This window comes from Grammomys surdaster, unplaced genomic scaffold (assembly GCF_004785775.1).
Source record: "Grammomys surdaster isolate TR1022 unplaced genomic scaffold, NIH_TR_1.0 362, whole genome shotgun sequence".
Taxonomy (NCBI): Eukaryota; Metazoa; Chordata; class Mammalia; order Rodentia; family Muridae; genus Grammomys; species Grammomys surdaster.
In genome coordinates this window covers 5,685,414-5,706,306 of record NW_021604781.1, presented here as the reverse complement: position 1 = coordinate 5,706,306, position 20,893 = coordinate 5,685,414, and positions in this window count along the sequence as shown.

Genomic DNA, 20,893 nt, shown 5'->3' with positions numbered 1-20,893 from the left:
AGCAACAAAGACAGACACTACCTTAGAGTAAAAGGCTGGAAAACAATTTTTCAAGCAAATGGTCCTAAGAAACAAGCTGGAGTAGCCATTCTAAAACCTCCAGCCCGAGAACACAAAGGGAGGGACTTATGGCTCCACCTGTATAGGTAGTTGAGGGTGGCCTTGTCAGGCATCAGTGGAAGTAGAGGGCCTTGGTGCCTGAAAGTTTGGATTCCCTAGTGTTGGGGAATTCAAGAGCAGGGAGGCAGGAATGGTAGGATGGTGGGAGCACACCCTCATAGAAACTCCAAGAATTATAAGGATTAGACATGACAGAGGCAGGCAACCATAAGACTAGGTCCCAGAATTCAAACAAACAATTATCTTGATACTAAAATTTGTTTTGAGAATTGTATATTGCAGAATACATAGCCTTGGTGTTTCTACTCATCAAGCAAGCTGAGTAGACCTGCTTGAACCTCTGATGTCCTGGAATTTCAGTTGGATGTAGTGAAGACACAGACATCAGAGGCTTATCAATTTACTTTTCCCCCACCCCTCTTCTAATATCTCAATGCCAGTAATCAGCTTGAAGAAGTTAATGAAGAGTTGGTGCCCCTATTCCCTGGGCTTGGGGACTGAGGTGGTTGATATTGAGCTGTCTTTCTAGGGAAAAGTAGTGCTTTTGTTGGAACAGGGAGGAATTGCTAGGATTTATTGCATAGTCATAACCTATTGATAGAAATCTGTATAATTGTTATTAAGCTAAAGTTATAATTTCTTAAATGGTATAAAATTTACTTTGATTTCAAATTTAAGATTTTCATTGGTATGAGTTTCCTATTGAATAAAAGTGAGATTAATATTGTTACTCTCATAGGCATTGTGCCTATATAACACATTTAGCAATACAAGGCTTAGACCCAGTCCTTCTTGAACTCTTTTAAATGATTCAAGGTGGTTAGCCTGTGAATTAAGGGGCTATAGCAAATTCATGGCCCTGAGTTTATTGTTAGGGTGTTTTCTAGATTTTATTTAGAAATAGCTGAAAGAAGTTAACAGACAACAGTCCAGATAGCCTTACATGGATAGTTGGTTTTCAAAACATCAGAAGTCCACAGAATTGACATTACAAACATTTCTGTATTAAGGTTCATTTTGATTAGAGACCTGTCTGCTGCTAGATCCAAGCTTCCTGTCTTGGATTCTAAGAAGAAATTGAGCATCTTTGGAGTTACTCCAGTTGTGGTGAGACAGCCACTAGGCAAGAATTACCTCTTTTCATCTACAGACAAATTACTGTCCAGAAAAGGACACGTTTGCAGAATAGTCAACTGGTTATATCTGCCAAGACAGAGTAATCAGCCCTTAATAATTCTGCATCACTAGGTCTGTCAGATGACCCTGGGCCAGAAGGCTAAAGATTGGATGCTCCAATGTTTTATAGTATAGGGACTGTCCAGGTGTTCAGTGGTCTCTATAAATTGGCTAAGTTTGAAAAGTTATACTTTGTGCTTCCCATAATTTCAGTTAATTCAGTCATTCTGGATTTCTGATGGGGTTGAAGACTTATAGCCTCATAGCCAATCCTGGCTATTTACTTTGAGAGAAAAGATTTGAGAGGATGGTTTTCAGCTGACATTCATTCTAAACCCAAGAAAAAAGACAGGTTCAGAACTAAATCTTTTAGTTAGGAGAGATAACAGAAGTTCTGGTTAGTCAACAAAATGTTGGACTGGGTATTAGGTCTATTTTGTACCTTACTGATACAAATTGGTATAGATATGCTCTAATTGTATTTTGAGAGAAAAATTCTATTTTAACAGGAAGGGTGATATGTAGGAGGAGCTAAGGTGGGAAGAGTAAAGAGAGGAAGAGGAGGAGTAAGGAGAGGAGGAAGAGAATAAGAGGAGGAGCTAGGAGACAAGAGAGGGGGAGGGGGACATGGAGGTGGATGTTTGAATGTCTCTACCAGTCAGATAGTTGGTATATCTAGGTTGGGTATTGGGTTACCCTTCTGATTGTATGGGCATCTTGTTATTGAGCATTACCAAACTTATAAAGCCTTTGATTAACAGTTTAAAGTTAATAAAAAGTTATTAATTTAAAAAAGGATGAGGAAGGAGGGTGATGGAATACATGTGACAGGAAATCAGATGAGGAAACTAGCTGGAGAAAGAAAGGGAACGGGCAGAGGGAAACAAATCAGAACTCTAATGACACATGTATGAGGATGCCATAATAAAACCCAGTAGTTTGTATGTTAACTTAAAATACTAATAAAGAAAAAAAAGCAAGAATGAGAAGGGGGATAGGATAGGGGGTTTCTGGGGGAGGGATTGGGAAAGGGGATGACATCTGAAATGTAAATAAATAAAATATCCAATAGAAAGAAAAAGAAAAAAAAGACTTGCCTTGGTCATGGTATCTGTTCACAGCAGTAAAACCCTAACTAAAACAGAAGTTGGTACCAGGAGTAGGTTATTACTGTGATAGGCCTAACTATGGTTTTGTCTGGAAGAATGTAGATTTGGGGACCTTGGATTTGGAAAGCAGTGGAATGCTTTAAGTGGGGCTTAATGGGCTATCCTAGTAAGAATATGAAAATCTTTGTTCCTGAGATTTGATTTGAACTGTGCAGACTTACCGCAAAAGGGCCCAGTGGAGAAGAAATTCAGTATGTGGCCTGGAGACTGTTTTGTAGTATTTTGGTGAAGATTATGGCTGCTTTTTGCCCTTCTCTGAAGAGTCTACCTGAGTCTAAGGTAAAGAGACTTAGGTTAATTGCATTGACAAAGGAAGCCTCCTGAAAAACTTTTTCTCTGGTTAAGTCTCATAAAGAGCGTTTTCAACAAGTGTAGCAAGTTTAAAAAGGAAAAATATAAAATATATGGTTTCGGTATTAAAGAAACACCAGGAAGTTAAATGGAGCTGAATCCTATGTTGTAGGAGATAACAGATTAAGGGATTTGGGAGTAAGATCCATCCAGCTAAGGTTAGATCCAGGAATGGTGGTATACACCTTTAATCCCAGCATTACAGGAAACAGAGCCATGCAGATCTCTGAGTTCAAGGTCAGTCTACAGAGCAAGTACCAGGAAAGCCAAGCTTGGGCAATGAGGGAATTGGAAAACAGAAAGCTGGTAATAGAATAAGGGGAGCCATGTTCTAGCCCCAGCAAGCAGCAGAACACAGCAGCTTCAGCCATGTGATTCTGGCTTTAGAGTGAAAAATAGAAGGGGACTACTGGGAAAACGGATGCTAGTTAGTTGGCAGCAATTAAGAAGCATCACTGAGGTGAAATATTCTGGGAAGTGTTTTCTGAGAGGACAAAGAAGCTGTGTTCCAGAGATAGCCAAGGTTTACCTCATGCTGCAGCCAGACTTGGTAATGTTTAGGAATCATCCAGGTGGTACTGGTTTGGGAGGCATGAAGGGGTAACTGAGGCTTGACCCTGTGAAAGGCCAGGGAAGGCCACTGATTAAAGTACAGCCTCAGCTGTAGTTGACAACCCAGGACTGAAGGGGTCATGCAAAGGATTTGAGGCTTGGCACCATGAAGAGAGACTATGAGAGGCTACTGGTGAAGCCTAGTTACAGTGGAAGACCCCAGCATACTGGAGATGCCAGTACCATGGGATGATCACCAAGAACAGCAGCAGCAGTGGAGTGGATCAACCTGAGCTAAGAGTGCTACAGAGGGCAGAGATGGAGAAGTGATGCCAGCCCTTAGAAGGAGCCCAGAAGATCTTCTGTGGATCCTAGACATTAGAACAAGAAGTTGAAATGTTGAAGTTGCCTTGGAGATCCCAAGATGTTCAAGATGCCAGAGCCATGAGATAATCCACTAAGGAAAGCTACTAACAGGGAGTGGAACCAACCCAGGAAAAGAAGATTGTTGCAGGGCTGGAGAGCTGGCTCAGTGGTTGAGAGCACTGACTGCTCTTCCAAAGGTCCTGAGTTCAATTCCCAGCAACCACATGATGGCTCGAAACCAGCTGTAATGGGATCCAATGCCCTCTTCTGGTGTGTCTGAGGACAGCAGCAGTGTATTCATATACATTAAATAAATCTTAAAAAAAAAGTTTGTTGCAGTCAACAAAGAGCAAAAAGGAGTTGGAAAACTGCTTTGACATCAGACACGAAGACGCAGATTTTGGAATTTGCCCAGCTGGTTCTTGTCTTGATTAAGTGACTGGATGGATCTCAGAAGAGACTTTGAACTTTGGACTTTTAACATTGTTGATACTGCTATAGACTATGGGGACTTTGAAAGTTGGACTAAATGTACTTTTTGCTAAGCCTAGATGTGACCCCCCATAGAGTCATGTGTTTGAACAAGCTTATAGGGGCCAGGGAGTGGAATGTTATGGTTTGTATATGCTCGGCCGAGGGAATGGCACTACTAGAAGGTATGGCCCTGTTCAAGTAGGTGTGCCCTTTTGGAATAGGTATGGCACATGGGTGTGGGCTTTAAGACCCTCATCCTAGCTGCCTGAAAGTCAGTATTCTGCTACTGAGCCCTTTTGATTCATGTATTCACCTGTTTTTCATTACACAAACAAAATACTTAAGGCTGCACACATTATAGAGAAAAAAAAGAAGGGCCGAGGGATGGTTCATTAAGAAAAGCGTTTACTGTGTAAGTATGAGAACCTGAGTCGAGATCCCCTGGACCCACATAAAAACCAGACACATCAGCATGCATCTGTAAGCCCAGTGTTAGGAAAATGAAATGAATGGATCCGGGGGTTTGCCGCCAGCCGGTCTAGGCAGAATGGTGAGCTCCCATTTACTAACCGACCCTCTCAAAAAAATAAAGTGAGGTGAAATAAGGAATGAGAAAAACATGTGACACTCACCTCAGGTTTCCATACATACCTTCATGGAGGAGTGTGTCCATACACACACATCCACACACGGGTATTCACACACACATATATACCACCAAAAAATGATAAGCAAATAGATATTAAAAATTGAAATGTTAAAATTTTCCCCAAAGTAAAGAAGTTGGTTTGGTACACTTCTGGAAGGTTAAAAAAATCTAAACAGCATGGTTCTGTTCTCACCGAGTTCCCTTGGCCACGTCACACCATGGCAGAGAGCATCATGACGGGAATGTAGGCATTAGATACTTTTTCCATTGTTGAAGTAAAGAAAGACTTATTCTTCCTCACAGTTCAAGATTTCAGAACATCATGGTTGGAAAGTAATGGTGATGGGAGCCCGAGGCAATGGGTCACATGGATCCACAGTTGGGAAGCAGAGAATAGCAAACACTGGCGATAGCTCACTCTCTACATTCAGTCTGAGACTCACCTCCATGGAATGGTGCGACCCATAGTCAAGGTAGGTCTTCCTACCTCAATTAACCTGATCTAGAAACCTTTACACAGATGTGAAGAAAGAGGCTTGTCTCTTGGATGCTTCTAGAGTCTAAAATCTAGACCCTTTCAATAGCCGATGGTAACCATCACAGTTAGTGTTTAACTTTATGAAAATAAACCTGCTAAACAGATTCCCAATGTCCCTGCATCATCAACACTCTTACCACCTCTCCCGTGGAGGCCCAGGAAACATCCCAGAAAATTTTAAGAGCAACAATATTGGGAGAAAGAAAGGCTGTGAATGCTGTCTTCTTGGCATTTCACAGTCACTACAGTTGTGACCAACAAAGTTATCTGCATCAGGCCTGCAAAAGACTTGACATGTCAATAGTCACTCATGTCAATAGTCGCTCACTGGTCCCTACCACTCCTTTCTTTGGCTATTGTCAAATTCTGGGGGAGGGGAAGGCATCATTTTCAGTGACATACCCACCCTTGAGCCCATCAGGTCCCAAAGGTTAACAGTTCCAAACCCATGGTCACACAGAAGGTCCTGGCTAAACTCATCAGGTCACAGAATAAAACAGAAACCATGCATGACTTGTAGCGGGGAGAGGAGGCAAAAGAGGTTTGAGGAATTCAGAGGTCACAGCAATCAAAACTGTCAAAGAAAAAAAACAATCTTTTGTTCTTTATTTACCCTGGTTGGGGGGGGAGGGGCAGGGGCACACCTTGGGTCAGGGGACAACTCCCTAGAATCCATCCTTTCTTTCACTTAAGGATCAAACTCAGGTCATCGGACTTGGTGCCTGTGGCAAGCACTTTTATCTGCTAAGCTATCTTGCCATTCTGAAAGAACAAATGTAATGAAAGTAAAAGAAAAAGTAATGAAGGGCAAACAACCCACCCAGACCAGCAAACCATGGGCACCCTGGTTACTCCAGAAGGAATTTTCTTTTACCCCAGAGTTTGTATAATTCGGCAGCTCAGGGGAGTTGTTTAGTTTGAAACAAAGGAGAAAGACAGGAAGTGAAACCAGAAGTTGATACAGATAATGGAGACAGACAGGAAGCAGTGGTAACATGTGTTTAATAGCATGTGTTTTTGTGGAATGCAATTCCTTCTGCGGTTTTGGTTTGTTCCTTTTTGCTTTTTCAATTCTGTAAGATGGGGAGGTCTCATCTAAGCCCCAGGATAGCTTCATACTATAGTCCAGGCTGCCTTCACACACACCCACAAACATCCTGCTTCTGCCTCTGAAGTCCTGGGATTGTGAGTGTGTACCACCATGCTGCAGCTCAGAGGCATTAGCAAGAAATCAAAAGGTGTTAAGGACACTTAACATGGTGTTTTCCCCTGCTTTTTGAAGAGAGCAGCAGTTAACATGGATGTTCAAGTATCTCTCTAGTAGGATATGAAGTCTTTTGAGCACATGCCCTGAAGTGGCTTCACTAGATCATGTGGTAGATTGTCCCAGTTTGCTTTCTGTTGCTGTGATAAAACACTTACCAAAAGCAACTTGAAAAAGGAAAGGTTTATTTGGCTTACAGATCCCAATAAATTGACCATTGAGGGAAGTTGGCCAGCGCCTCAAGCAGAAACAGAGGCAGAAAACATGAGGGAATGCTGCTTACTGGCTTGACCTCAGGTTTGTGTTCAGCTACCTTTTTTTATACCTACCACGATCAGCTGTGCAGGGGTGGCAATACCCACAGTAGACTATACCCTCTCATATCAATAAAAAAATCAGGAAAATGCCACACAGACATGCCCAAGGCCAATATGATGGAATAAATTCCTCAGCTGAGGTTCACTCTTCTCAGGTTACTCTAATTTAAGATGAGAAAACCTAACCTGTACAACTAATCTCTTGTCAATTTGATGAATAATATCATAAACATAATACTGTTAAACCATAACCTTTTCTTCCTTATTTATCCCCAAGATCACATATTAATATCATAACATAAAAATTAATATAACTTTTAAAGTCCCACAGTCTTTAAATTTTTTTTCAACACTTTAAAAGTCCAAAGCCTCTTTTAAAAATCCAAAGAATTTTTTAACTATGGGATCTTGTATAGCCCAAAATAGTTTAAATATTGTCTTAATCAAGAGGGAACAATTACTGTATGATCAAAGAAAACCAAAATTTAACTATAAATCAGTACCCAGTGTCTGCTAATTATTCATGATCATCTGGGCTCCATGGGACTTAGTTTTTCCCACCTCTTCAGTTCTACCATTTGGAGTATCCACAGCTTGTCTTGTAGGCAGGCTCAGGACAGCTCTGCTCACACCTGCCATGATCCTAGGTAGTCATTCCACAGTTCTGACCTTTCCAATATGCTGCAGTTACATCTTCCCCAAAGGCCTTTTGTGGCCTCTCACACTGCCAAGCTCCAGACACTCTCCAAAACCCTTTGGTCTTACAGCTTTTGAACCACTAAAGCCAATATACATGAGAGAGACTCTTACACACTGCCAAGTGTGCACCAGCTTAAGATGCAGCCCTGACCCTCCATAGACCACAGCTTCTGTGTGCTAACCACAAGAAAATACTCCCAGGAGATTTCACCTCCATGATGCTTGTCTCTCGTTAGTTACAGATGATTTTTCAGCCCTGGCAAACCAGCATTAATTGTCCCAGGGAAGCAAAGGTTTCACTTCAGTGTTTCTGGTCTCTTGTTGATCACAGCTGACCCCGCCCCAGCTGACCAGAAACCACAAAATCTTAATTCAAAGTATTACACAAAGAATCCAGATAGAGTCTTTTAAGACGGCCAAATATCCTTCTAAAGCTTCACTCCCAGACCTCTACCGTCTCCACTTCTCTCAGCAGTCTCAGCTTCCAACAGGACAGCTCAGTGAGCTCTAAGCTTGCAACGGCTTTTCCAGTTCAAAGTTCCAGAAGCTTCCACAACTCTCCCAAAAGAACACCACAGTCAGATCCATCACAAGATCCCATCCTCTGGGGCCAGTTTGTGTCCTCGCTTGGTTCCCATTGTGATAAAATAATTTACCAACAGCAACTTAGGGGGAAAGGTGTTTATTTTACTTACACATCCTGCTCACAGTTGACCACTGAAGGAAGTTGGGTGGGAACTCACAAGGAGCAGTGTACTGTGTGATGGTCACTGTGTCATGGCCACTGTGTGATAGCCACGGTGTGATAGTCACAGTGTGATGGTCACTGTGTGATGGACACCGTATGACGGTCAATGTGTGAAGGTCACTAAAGAATGTTGATCACTGGCTTGCTCTCCGGCTCCTGTTCAGCTATCTTCTTATCCCTTTCACACCCACCTCTGTCAGTGGGCTGGGCCCTCCCACATCAATCAACAATCAAGAAAAAAATGCCACATTGACATGCCCACAAACCAATCTGGTAGAGGTAACCCATCAACCGAGGTTCCCTCTTCCCAGGTGACTCTGGCTTGTGTCAAATTGAAAAAAAAAAAAAAAACTAATGAGCACATAGATCTAATTTTAAGTTTTTCAGAAAACCCCATGTTGATCTCCATAATGGTAGAGCTAAATTACAATTCCACCAACAGTGAATAAGCTTCCCTTTCCCCACATCCTAGCAAGCATCTGTTATCAGAACTTTTCTTTTTAAATTTTTAAATTACATTTCTGATTGAGAGCAGAGAGGTTTGGGGGAGTAGAAGGGAGAGCAGAGTCAAAGAGGCCACCTGCACTTAGCCCCTTCCCTCTGCAGAAATGATTCCATAGTGGGTCCCTAGAGGGCCACATGACCACTTTATCTGCAGCTGAGTTAGTGAATCCTAGAGCCCTTGGAAGCCAGATCGGGCTTCCTGCATGTACAGCCTTGCCATCTCAGCGCTCTCCCAGGAAATGGCCTTGAGATAGGGCAGTGCAACCGATCCCAGGAAACCCCCTTGCATCCCAGTTTCTTCTTCCCAGGAAGGCTGAAGCACCTGGGGAAGCCCCCGGGGGCTCTCCAAACAGACAGACTGGCATCTCTCCTCAAGTTCTTGGTAGCATTTTCAACGTCATCAGATTCATCCCTCTGTCCCCGACACAGCCCAGACAGACTCTTGCCACTCAGGAGCCCTAGCATAGACATCTCTGATTTACAGAAGCTGAGAGAAAGCTGGAAATTAGAAAACTGTACTGGCTGCTGGCTGCTGGCTGTGTGTCCTTAGATTCATGGCTTCCTTCTCTCAGAGGTTCTTTTCTCGTATTTAACCAATGAGTAGAAGAATAGTATTTACCTCTCCAGTAGGAAGTAAACTACTTCCTACTCCCTGGAGCACTCCCTGTAAGTGCTACCACATAAAAGTCATGCTACAGACCTGTTAACATTCCCTAAGTATTGATAAGCACAGAACTGTTGCTGGGAGAGGAACTGGTGGGGCCCTGCTCCTTCCTGAGGATCCACGGGCACTCAATGCTGTTCCAAGAAGAGCCACTTTCTTTAGTAGTGTGGCCATGGATGAGATGTCCACACCCCTGGAGACAATCCTCATCTATGCTCCCGTAGGAACCCACTGAAACTCACTGGGTCACTGAAACAGATGTGAAGACAGATGTGACAAGAGGAGGAGGGTGAGGGGAGCAGGGGAGAAACCAGAGGGCAGTGGAGTGACTGTGATATATGTATGAAAATTCCATAATAAAACCCACTGTTATATAAAAGCAATATATACTGATAAAAAGACTTTTAAAGACCTGGGGGTGTGGCTCAGTCGGTAAAGTGTCTATTCAGCGTTTACAAAGCCCTGGATTCCATCCCCAGCACCAACATAAACCAAACATGGCAGCCTAGTCCTCTTACCCCAGCACTGGGGAGATGGAAGCAGGAGGATTAGAAGTCCAAGGTCATCCTCATGGTAAATTGAGGCCAACCTGGGCTACATGAGATCCCACCTAAAAAAAAAATTTCTTAAGGAAAAATACATAGAACAAATTCATAAAGTACGCATTTGTAGACATGTGAAATGCCTCAGACAGCATAAAGCGTGTGTGTGAGCTAACTACCAGTCCCTCTTCTCTGCTTTCTGACGGTGGATACAATGAGACAGGTGGCTCGGGCTCATGCTGCCATGACTTTCTGTCTTAGTTAGGGTTTCACTGATGTGAAGAGACACCATGACCAAGGCAACTCTTTTTTTAAAGATTTATTTATTTATTATATATGAATACATTGTAGCTGTCTTCAGACACACCAGAAGAGGGCATCAGATCTCATTACAGATGGTTGTGAGCCACCATGTGGTTGCTGGGATTTGAACTCAGGACCTCTGGAAGTGCAGTCAGTGCTCTTAACCACTGAGCCATCTCTCCAGCCCCCAAGGCAACTCTTATAAAGGAAAATATTTCATTGGGCTGGCTTACAGTTTTAGAGGTTCAGTCCATTATCATCATGGCGGGAAACATGGCAGCCTGCAGGTAAACATGGTACTGGAGGAGCCAAGAGGTTGACATCTTGATCCAAAGGCAGCCGAAGAAGTCTCAGGCAGCCAGAAGTCTCTTTTCTGCAATGAGCAGAACTTGAACATAGGAGACCCAAAGCCCACCCCTATGGTGACACACTTTCTCCAACAAAGCCACACCTACTCCAACAAGGCCACACATCCTAATAGTGCCACTTCCTGGGCCAAGTATATTCAAAACACCATACTTCCTTCACCACACAAGCATTAATAATATGTGTGTTTGTATGTATGTGTGTTTGTGTGTGCTCATAACTGCCTGTAACCCAAGCTCCAGAGAATACGATGTCCACCAGAAATAGATCTTAAAGAAGAAAAGAAAGAGAATGAGAAGGAACAGAGAGTCTCGAGAGGTGAACTGGGCTGAAGACGGGAACAGGGAAAGTCAGAAGAGGCTTAGGGTGATTGAAACCAAAGGGTGAGCAGAAGGAAAAAGAGAAGAAGGAAGAGGAGGAAGAGGAGGAGGAGGAGGAGGAGGAGGAAGAGGAGGAAGAGGAGGAGGAATAAAAATGAAGCCTACATGCAGGGAGGAAAGAAGGATGGAGCCAGAAAGCCTGTCAACTCCTTTTCCTCCTCCTCCTCCTCCTCCTCCTCCTCCTCTTCTTCTTTTCCTCCTCCTCTATCTCCTCTGAAACATTCCCTAGGCAACCAGCAGGGGGCGTATGCATCTAGATAACTGCTTAGGCTTGCTTGTGTGTCTCCATATCTCTGAGTTTTGTACATGTGTTTGTGTGTGCACACACAAATGTCATGTGTGCTTATCTGTTCTTGTGGGTTTTTTGTATGTGTCTCTGCATCCATTTGGTTGTGACCAAATTACCACAGTGCTATAGTTGACCATGGTTGTATCTGTGTGCTTCTGTTGTGGGGCATGTGTGTGTGTGTGTGTGTGTGTGTGTGCCCTGCCTGTGTGCACATGTTGTGTGTGTGTGTGCATGGTTATATCATGGTTTCTTTGTGTGGAAGTACTGTGGTAAACTGTAGTTCTGTGTAGATATCTGTGCATTGTATCTGTGTAGTCCTTACCTAGTGCTCCAACAAGATACCTGACAAAAAGCAACCTAAGGAAGGAACAGGTTAAGGTGGCTCACACTTTGGATCATCACCGTTACTGTGCAAAAGGCAAACAGCAGGAGTCTGATGTAGCTGTCACACTGTGTCCACTGTCAGAAAGCAGAGGGATGAACCATGTGCTCAGCTCCCCTTCTCTTTATTCAGGTCAGAACCCCAGCTTCTGAATGGTGACATTCACATTTAGGGTAGGTTTCCCTACCTCAAATTAATCTACAAGATTTCTCACAGACATGCCCAGAAGTTTGTTTCCATAATGATTCAAGTCAATAGCCAACAGAGCTATCATAATCTGTGTCTGTATTTTTACTGTGAAAAAAAAATCATTTTTTAGTGCAACTATGTATCTGGCTTAGATGGGTTACATTTGCCTTTCTCTGTGTGTCTGTGTAGATGAGTTGCTTACCTCCGGGTTTCTGTGTGTAGATTTTTATTGTGTGGTGTCTGTGATTTGTGTTGTAAGGCCTCTCTCTTCATATATGTTGTGTGGAAGGTGCATATGCTTCTGTGTGAGATCCTACTGTGCTGTGTCAAATCTATGGTTGGATTAGATTATTCATCTGTATGTAGTTATCCTTGTATATATGTAATGTGTCTGTGGTATGTCCCTTTGTGCTTTTATTTTGTGATGTCTGTGTATGTCAAATACGTGTCAGTAGTTTGGTGATATTGTGGTTCCTGTAAGTCTATTTGTGTGTGTGTGTGTGTGTGTGTGTGTGTGTGTGTTTTGGGGGACCCTGCACCTCACATTCCTCAGCTGGATCATAGAAGCCTGCCCTCATGTGAGTCCCACACTAACTCTTCAGATTTTGCACCAGGAGGTGAGTTCCATAAGAGGTAATACACCTTTGGGTCCTTCCTGGGTTAAGCCAACTAGCACACTTAGATACCTAAAGGAAGAACGCCAGTGCTCTCCTCTGTGTGGGGAAACAGATCTTGGAGGCATAGATAATGCTTGAACCATACCTTTAAGTTTGAGACAGACTACATTACATAACCAGTGGAATATATGGTGTCAGTGAAGGTGGAGGATACTTTGTTTGGGGAGATTGGACATACCATGTGTCTTAGTTGGGGTTTCTATTACTGTGATAAAACATCGTGACTAAAAGCAACTGGAGAATAAAAGGATGTACTTCAGTTTACAGCTCTCAGATCACGTTACATCAATGAGACAAATCAGAGCCAGATATCAAGACAGGATATCAAGCTAGAGGCAAAAACTAATGCAGAAGCCATGGAGGAGGCTGTTTACTGGCTTGCTCCTCATGACTTGTTCAAACTGCTTTCTTATATAAGTCAGGACCTCCTGCTAAGGGATGGTTCCACCCACAGTCCCTTCCTGTATCAATTATTAATCAAGAGAATGTCTGACAAAGTTGCCTACAGACCAGTTGTATGGAAATATTTTCTCAATTAAGAGTCCCTCTTCCAAAATTACTCTAAGTTGTGTCAAGTTGACATAAATCCAGACAGCACATTCATGGGAATTGGAGATGCATGTTTGTGGAAACTGAAAACTCCATGTCCATGGAAGTGGAATAGTCCATTTCATGGAGGTAGGGAGTTCCATGTTCATAGAGGTGGGTGTCATGTACACAGAGGTGGGGTTCCATGCTCATAGAGGTGGTGTCATGTACATGGAGGTGGGGTTCCATGTTATGAACCCCTAAGGGTGACTTATGGTGGCATAGAACATTTAGGACAAGTCAGAATCCAGGATATGATGAGTGAGACCTCCCTTCTGTGATTCCAAAAGGAAATGAGAACCAATATTCTTCAGGACCCCTATATCTCTGGCCTGGAAGACAACTCCCACTAGAGTCCCCAAAATCTCCCCACTTGACCTGACCTCCCTCTGCCCCATCCAGCAGCCCCCCAAAGAATTGAAAACTGAGGCATCAGATCCACAGCTGAGAGCAGATAAATGAGTGCATGCTCTGCTCCTTTTCTCTACTCTGATGATTCAGGGGCTGTCTTAGTTACTGTCTCCATTGCTGTGAAGAGACGCCATGACCAAGGTAACTTTTATAAAGGACAACCTTTAATAGGGACTGGCTTACACTTTCAGAGGTTCAGTTTGTTATCATCACCGCAGGAAACGTGGTAGCATGCAAGCAGACATGGTGCTGGAGCATCCAGGAGTTCTAACTCTGATCCAAAGGCAGCCAGGAGAAGATTTTCTGCACTGGGCAGAGCTGAGCATAGGACCTCAAAGCCCACTTACACAGTGACACACTTCCTCCAATAAGGCCACACCTCCTAATAGTGTCATTTCCCATGGGTCATGATAATTCAAACCACCATAGGGGCTAAAACACCAGGGTTACTACACCTAGCCAGGTAGGTCTTCCCATATCAATTACGACCATCAGTACATTCTCACAGACCAATCTGGTCTAGAAAATTCTCCATTAAGGTAATTCTAGATTATGTCAATTTGACATTAAAACCAGGACCCACTACAGGGTCCTGGGATCTCCAAAGTCAGGGAACAACAGAGACAGCCTGATTCCGGTTGACCACCACAGTAGAATGCACTCTGACTTTCTGGAAAACCCTATTTGAGAGACAATTTACCCTGGTCCTTCTCTACGTGGTGGATACAAAGTTCGTGTATTAGTGAATGGCCCAGCATGACCCAGCCCTGATGAGGAGGTGGAACCTGGGGATATCTGCAGGATAAACAATGTTTGACAATTCAAATATACTATAGATAAATAGTATGTCTTCAAAACCTCAGAGATCCACAAAATACGGCATTTAAAATTGTTTCATTATAAAAAGATCTTTTTTGATCATAAGACAGGTCTGCTCCTGACAGTGCCCCATTCCACTTTAAAGAAGATGGTGAGCATCAATAACCTCCATAAGGAGCTTTTCAATTGTGGCAAGCTAGCCACTGGACAAAGATAATGCCCATGCTTCAACTACAGACAAAATGCTGTTCAGAAAGGACAAATTGATGCATGGAAGTTGAGTGCCAAGCTCTCCCAAGACAGAGTAAGCAAGTCCTTTGTAAGCCCTGTTTCACAAAAGGTCTGTCAGATATAATGAGCCAAATGGTTGAATATGGATGCTCCAACAACATAGACAATTCTGGGAAACTGTTCAGGCAGCCAACTATGTCTGTCTTTTATATAATCTTGGAAGCTGCTTGTCTGCACTTTCTACTTAGTCAGGTAATAATTATTCCTTCTTGGTCTCTGATGGGATTGAAGACAAGACAGTGGTAGTCTCAGAATTCAGCTTGAGTTATATAGGATTTAAGAAATGTTTTAGGTCTAAAAAGATGTTTTTAGGGCAGCATTGTAAATTGGGATAAAATTTGAGTTAGGTTTAAAACTCTGAACTCACCCAGAGAGGATAGATAATAGAATATTTTCTAGAATTGCAAAATACTATGGACTAGATATTATGAATGCAAATCTTACCTAATAGTTTTCATAATTATTTCATCATTGTTATTATTGCATTCAACTTACATTTAAAAGAAAAGGAGTCTTTAACTGCATTAAAAAGGGGAATTATAGAGAAAATATATTATGTCTATGTGGATATGGCACCTGTCAATAATAAAATTGATGCCCTATGGCTTAGGTAAGAAATGGGAAGTGAGACACCTGGGAGGCAGAAAGAATTCTGGGAGAGTGCCGGGCATGAGAAATTCACCTAGGAAGACATGACAAGACAGACACATGGTGCCTGAGCACACAGGTAACCAGCCACATGGCAGAAGGTAGATTAGAATAAATGGGTTAATTTAAGTTATGATCTAGAAAGAGATGAGCCTAACTATATGGCCAAGGTACATGTAAATATATTTTGAGGGTGAGTCTTATTTCTGGGAACATGGGGCTGGGAAAAAGAATCAGACTTAACTTCTATAGGTCAGCTCTCTCGACTGCTAAAGGTGGCAAAGGAATGGAGGGCATCCCCTTTGCCAGGCCACAGCAGAGGAGTGGCAAGGCCAGCTCTCCAGTGTTCTCCTTTTTAGGGCTGGCTCACCTGAGCTCTGTCCACAGGGCCAGCTCTACTGTGATACTCAGGCAAGGTGCAGGATCTTCTCACATGGTCTGATGATCCTGGGGCCAGCTCTCTCAACTGCTGCTGGTAGCAAGGAGCAAGGTAGAGAGGATAGCTCACTCACACCCACACCACCTCATAGCAGATGGTGAAGGGACCAGCTCCCATGTGGTCTCACCTTCAGGCTGGCTCACTTGCACCCCCACCAACAGGGTCAGCTCTGCTATGCTGTCCAGGTGAGGAGCAGGGCCCAGTCTCCTGAGTGCTGCAAGTTAGTGAGGGGCAGGAATAGATCTCTTGTGCTCATGATCCTGTAGGCAGCTTCCCCAACTGCCAGTGTCAGCTTTCCCACACTCATGTCTCAGGGCTGGCTCACCTATATCCCCCTGACACCAGAGCAAGCTTCACTGTGCTGCCTGGATGAGATACAGGGCTGCTCTCTCCAGGGCTGCAGCCAGTGATGGGACCAGCTTCCAAAGTGCCAGAGTCAGTGAGGGACAAGACCAGTTCTGCACAGCCCCTGGATATCCATATGGTCCCCAGTGGCTGCCCCAACCAGGGATATCCCCACGTTCTTTAAGGGTAATATGAGCCACAAACATTACTAACTCTTGATGCTTAATAGCCATGGACTCAGACATGGCTCTCATTAGCAGCTTTGGCTGAGACCTCACTATGGCCCCAGGTGGCAAGGCTGGCTATTTACAGCAGGCTCCTCCTCTCCACCCTCGAATCTCAAGTTCCATCTCTCTTCATAGTGCTCAAGCTGCCCCATTACTCTTGCTGCCCCATCTATCCACCCCATACTTGCACAATGTGGTGACTCTTGCTACAGGGGGCCATGCAGCTGGCAAGCCCCTAGGTGACATCCTCCGTCTATTACATAGCATGGGCCACTATGGGTGTCTATAGCCACCTGTGCTGTGCACTGGAGGACAGATCTGTGAGTCACATGGTGGTCTGCAGGTCTCTGTCTGTCTTCTTCTTCCCTCCCTGCATTGCACGGTGGTAGGCGGCACTCTACCTGTGCCATGGCGCACAGGTGTCTAAGGCCAACCTGTGCTGTGAGGCAGACAGCAAGTCTGTGAGTGTCTTCCTTCACCTGCACCATGTGACATGTGGAGCATAGGTCTGTCTGTCTTTCTTCCTCCCTCAGTGTGCTGCCTGGATTTGATTTGATTTCATTCAATTTTTATGTATCATAAGCATAAAACGCCCTTGCCCACCAAGCCCAGCACAAGCTAGGATGAACAAAGGACTGCCAACTGCTTTGCCCCTGACTGATAAAAGAACACAAGGTGTCTCTTTCCCTGTGGCCAGGAAGGTTGAATAAATTTCTTAGTGAAAACACAAACAACAGCTGAATGAAATAATAAAAACAGTTCAAGACATGAAAGTAGGAATAGAACTGAGAAAAATTAGAAATGGAAAATTTAGGAAGACAAACAAAAACTCCAGAGGTAAGCCTTACCAAAAGAGTATAAAATATGTAAGAGAGAATATCAGACATTTATAAGATGGAAGAAATGGATACCTCAGTCAAAGAAAACATTAAATTTAAAGGAAAAACAAACAGGTATAGAACATTCAGGAAATCTGGGACAATGTGAAAAGATTAAATCTAAAATTATATGGATAGAGGAAGGAGAAGAAACTCAAGTCAAAAGCACAGAAAATATTTTCAACAAAATCATCAAAGAAAATCTCCCTAACCTAAAGAAGGAGATGCCCATTGAGGTACAAGAAGCATACACAACACCAAGTGGACTGAACTAGTAAAGAAATTCCCCATGACCCTTCATTATCAAATCACTAAATGTATTGCAAGGAAAAAAGATCAAGTGACATATAAAGGCAAGCTCACTAGACTAACATCTGACTTCTCAGTGAAGACCCTAAAAGCCAGAAGAGTTCTACAAACTCTAAGAGAACACAAATGACAGCCCAAAATACTATATCCAGTAAAACTATCAATCACAATAAATGAAGCAGGAGCAGGGAAGGGGAAACAATCCATGATAAAACCAAGTTTAAGAAATATTTACCTACCAATCCAGCTCTACAGAAGGCACTAAAAAGAAATCCTCAGTTGGAAGAAGTTAACTGCACCCAAGAAGACACAAGGAATAAATAGTCACAGAACAATAAATCAAAATTGGGGGGCACACCATAACAACAAAATAACAGGAACCAGTAAGCATGACTTATTGATAACTGTCAATATTATTTGCCTTAATTCCCCAGTTTAAAAAAAATCACAGATTAAGTGGGGCAGTGGGGCAATGGGGCAATGGGGCAGTGGGGCAGTGGGGCAGTGGGGTAGCGGGATAGTGGTGATGCACACCTTTAATTCCTGCACTTAGGATGCAAAGGCAGGCAAATCTCTGAGCTCAAGGCCTGCCTGGTCTACAGAGTGATTTCAAGGACAATCAGATGACATAAAGAAGCCCTGTCTCAGGGAGAGAGAAAAAAAGACACACACTAATAAATTAGGTGCTAAAACAGGATCAATCCTTTTGCTGCATCAAAAAAAAAAATTAACATCGAGAATAGACATCATCTCATGGTAAAGAGATAGAAAAAGATATCCCAAGCAAAGGGACCCAATAAGCAAGGCTCTGTAGTCATTTTAATATCTGACAAAATAGACTAGACTTCAAACCAAAACTAATCAGAAGACATAGGGAAGGACGCTACATACTCATCAAAGGGAAAAATCCACCAAGAGAACATTGAAATTCTAAACATGTATGTACCAAACACAAGGCACCTAAGTTCAGAAAAGAAACACTAGGATAGCTAAAACCACATACTGACCCTCATACAGTGATAATGTGTGATTTCAGTATCCCTTCCTCACCAGCATACAGGTCTTCTAGACAAAAATTAGGCAGAGAAATGCTGAGTTAAATTATTTCATAAATCAAATTGACCTAGCAGGAAACTTATACAGCTGAAAAACACTTCCAGCACAGTAGCAGGATACAAAATTAATACACAAAATCAGTATCTACAGAACGTTTCACCCAAACACAAAAGAATATACTGTCATCCCAGCTATACATGGACTTTCTCCAAAATTAACCACACACATTGACATAAAACAAGACTCAACAGTTACAAGAGAAATTGAAATAACACCCTGCATCCTTCCCGACTGTCATGGAGGAAAGCTGAGTATCAATACCAACAGAGACAACTGAAAGTTTACAAACTTACGGAAACTGAACAATGAATGCACTACTAATTGAAAAATGAGTCAAGACAGAAATTAAGAAAGAATTTAAAAATTTTAGAACCAAATTAAAATAAAAGCACAACACACACAAATCTATGAGACACAATGAAGGCAAGTTCATAGCACTAAATGCCTTCATAAAAAAATCGGAGAGATCTCATACTAGTAACTTAACAGCATATCTGAAAGCTCCTAGTAACAAGAAAAAAAATAACACCCCCCCAAAAAAACATAGATGGCAAGAAATAATCAAACTCAGGGATAAAATCAATTAAATAAAAACAAAAAAAGCAGTATAAAGAATCAATGAAACAAAAAGTTAGTTCTTTGAGAAAATCAATGAGATTGACAAATCTTTGGCCAAACCAACTAAAAGATGGAAAGAGAAGTTCTGAACTAACGAAATTAAAGACAAAAGGCAGGGCATAACAACAGGCACCAGGGAAATCCAGAGAATCATAAGGACATGTTTTTAAAACCTGTAGTCAACCAAAGTAGAAAGCCTAAAAGAAATAGATACGTTTCTAGATATATACCGTCAACCAAGGTTAAATTAATATCAAATAAGCAATTTTTAAAGACTCAAACCCCTAGTGAAATAGAAGCAATGAAAGTAAATTAAAAATCAATTAAAAGTCTCCCCCACAAGAAAACAAGAAGTCAAAATATCTTTATTAGCATATATTATTTTATGCATAAAAACTCTAAAATTCCCACCAGGAAACTTATACAGCTAAAAAACACTTCCAGCACAGTAGCAGGATACAAAATTAATACACAAAATCGGTATCCTTCCTATATATAAATGACAAATGAACTGGAAAAGAAATCACAGAAACGGTATCCTTCACAATAGCCTCAAATAATACAAACTATCATGGGATGGCTCTAACCAAGCAAGCAAAAGACTTCTATGATAAACGCTGAAGAAATTATAAACAGAATGAAGAAGATATCAGACAATGAAAAGATCTCCCGTGCTCATGAGTCAGTAAGATTAATAATGTGAAAATGGCCATCCTACCAAAAGCAGTCTACAGATTCAAAGCAATCCCCATCAAAATTCCAACACAATTCTCCACAGATCCTGAAAGGACCGTTTTCAGCTTCATGAAACACACACATGGCGGGGGGTGGGGGATTGTTAAAACAACTCTGAATAATGAAAAAACTGCAGGAAGTATCACCATCCCTAACTTCTTAAGTTGTACTACAAAACTATAGTAATAAAACCAGCATGGAGCGACCCATGGCTCCAGCTGCATATGTAGCAGGGGATTGCCTTACCTGGCATCAATGGGAGGGGAGGCGTTTGGTCCTGTGGAGGCTCTATGACCCAGCGTAGGGGGGTGCTGGAGAGGTGAGGCAGGAGTGGGTGGATGGGTGGGGAAGCACCCTCATAGAGGCAAGGGGAGGGGGGATGGGATGAAGGAAATGTAAATAAATAAAATAACCAATAAAAAATGTGAAAAAAACAACAAAACAGCATGGCATTGGCACAAAAACAGACATGTTGATCGATGAAATTGAACTGAAGACTCAGATGAATCTACACACCTGTGGACACCCAGTTTTTGATAAAGAAGTCAGAAATAGAAATACACACTTGGGGGGTTGAGACTATTGTACTTGTCCCTCCTCTCTTTTCTCTTCCTTCTGTCTTCTTCCCCACTTTCTATTCTGTATCTCTCACATATCTCCCTCCCCTCTCTCCCTCCCCTCTCCCCTTCCCACTCCCCCACCCCTCTCTCCCTCCCCTCTCCCCCTCCCCTCTCCCCCTCCCCTTCCCTC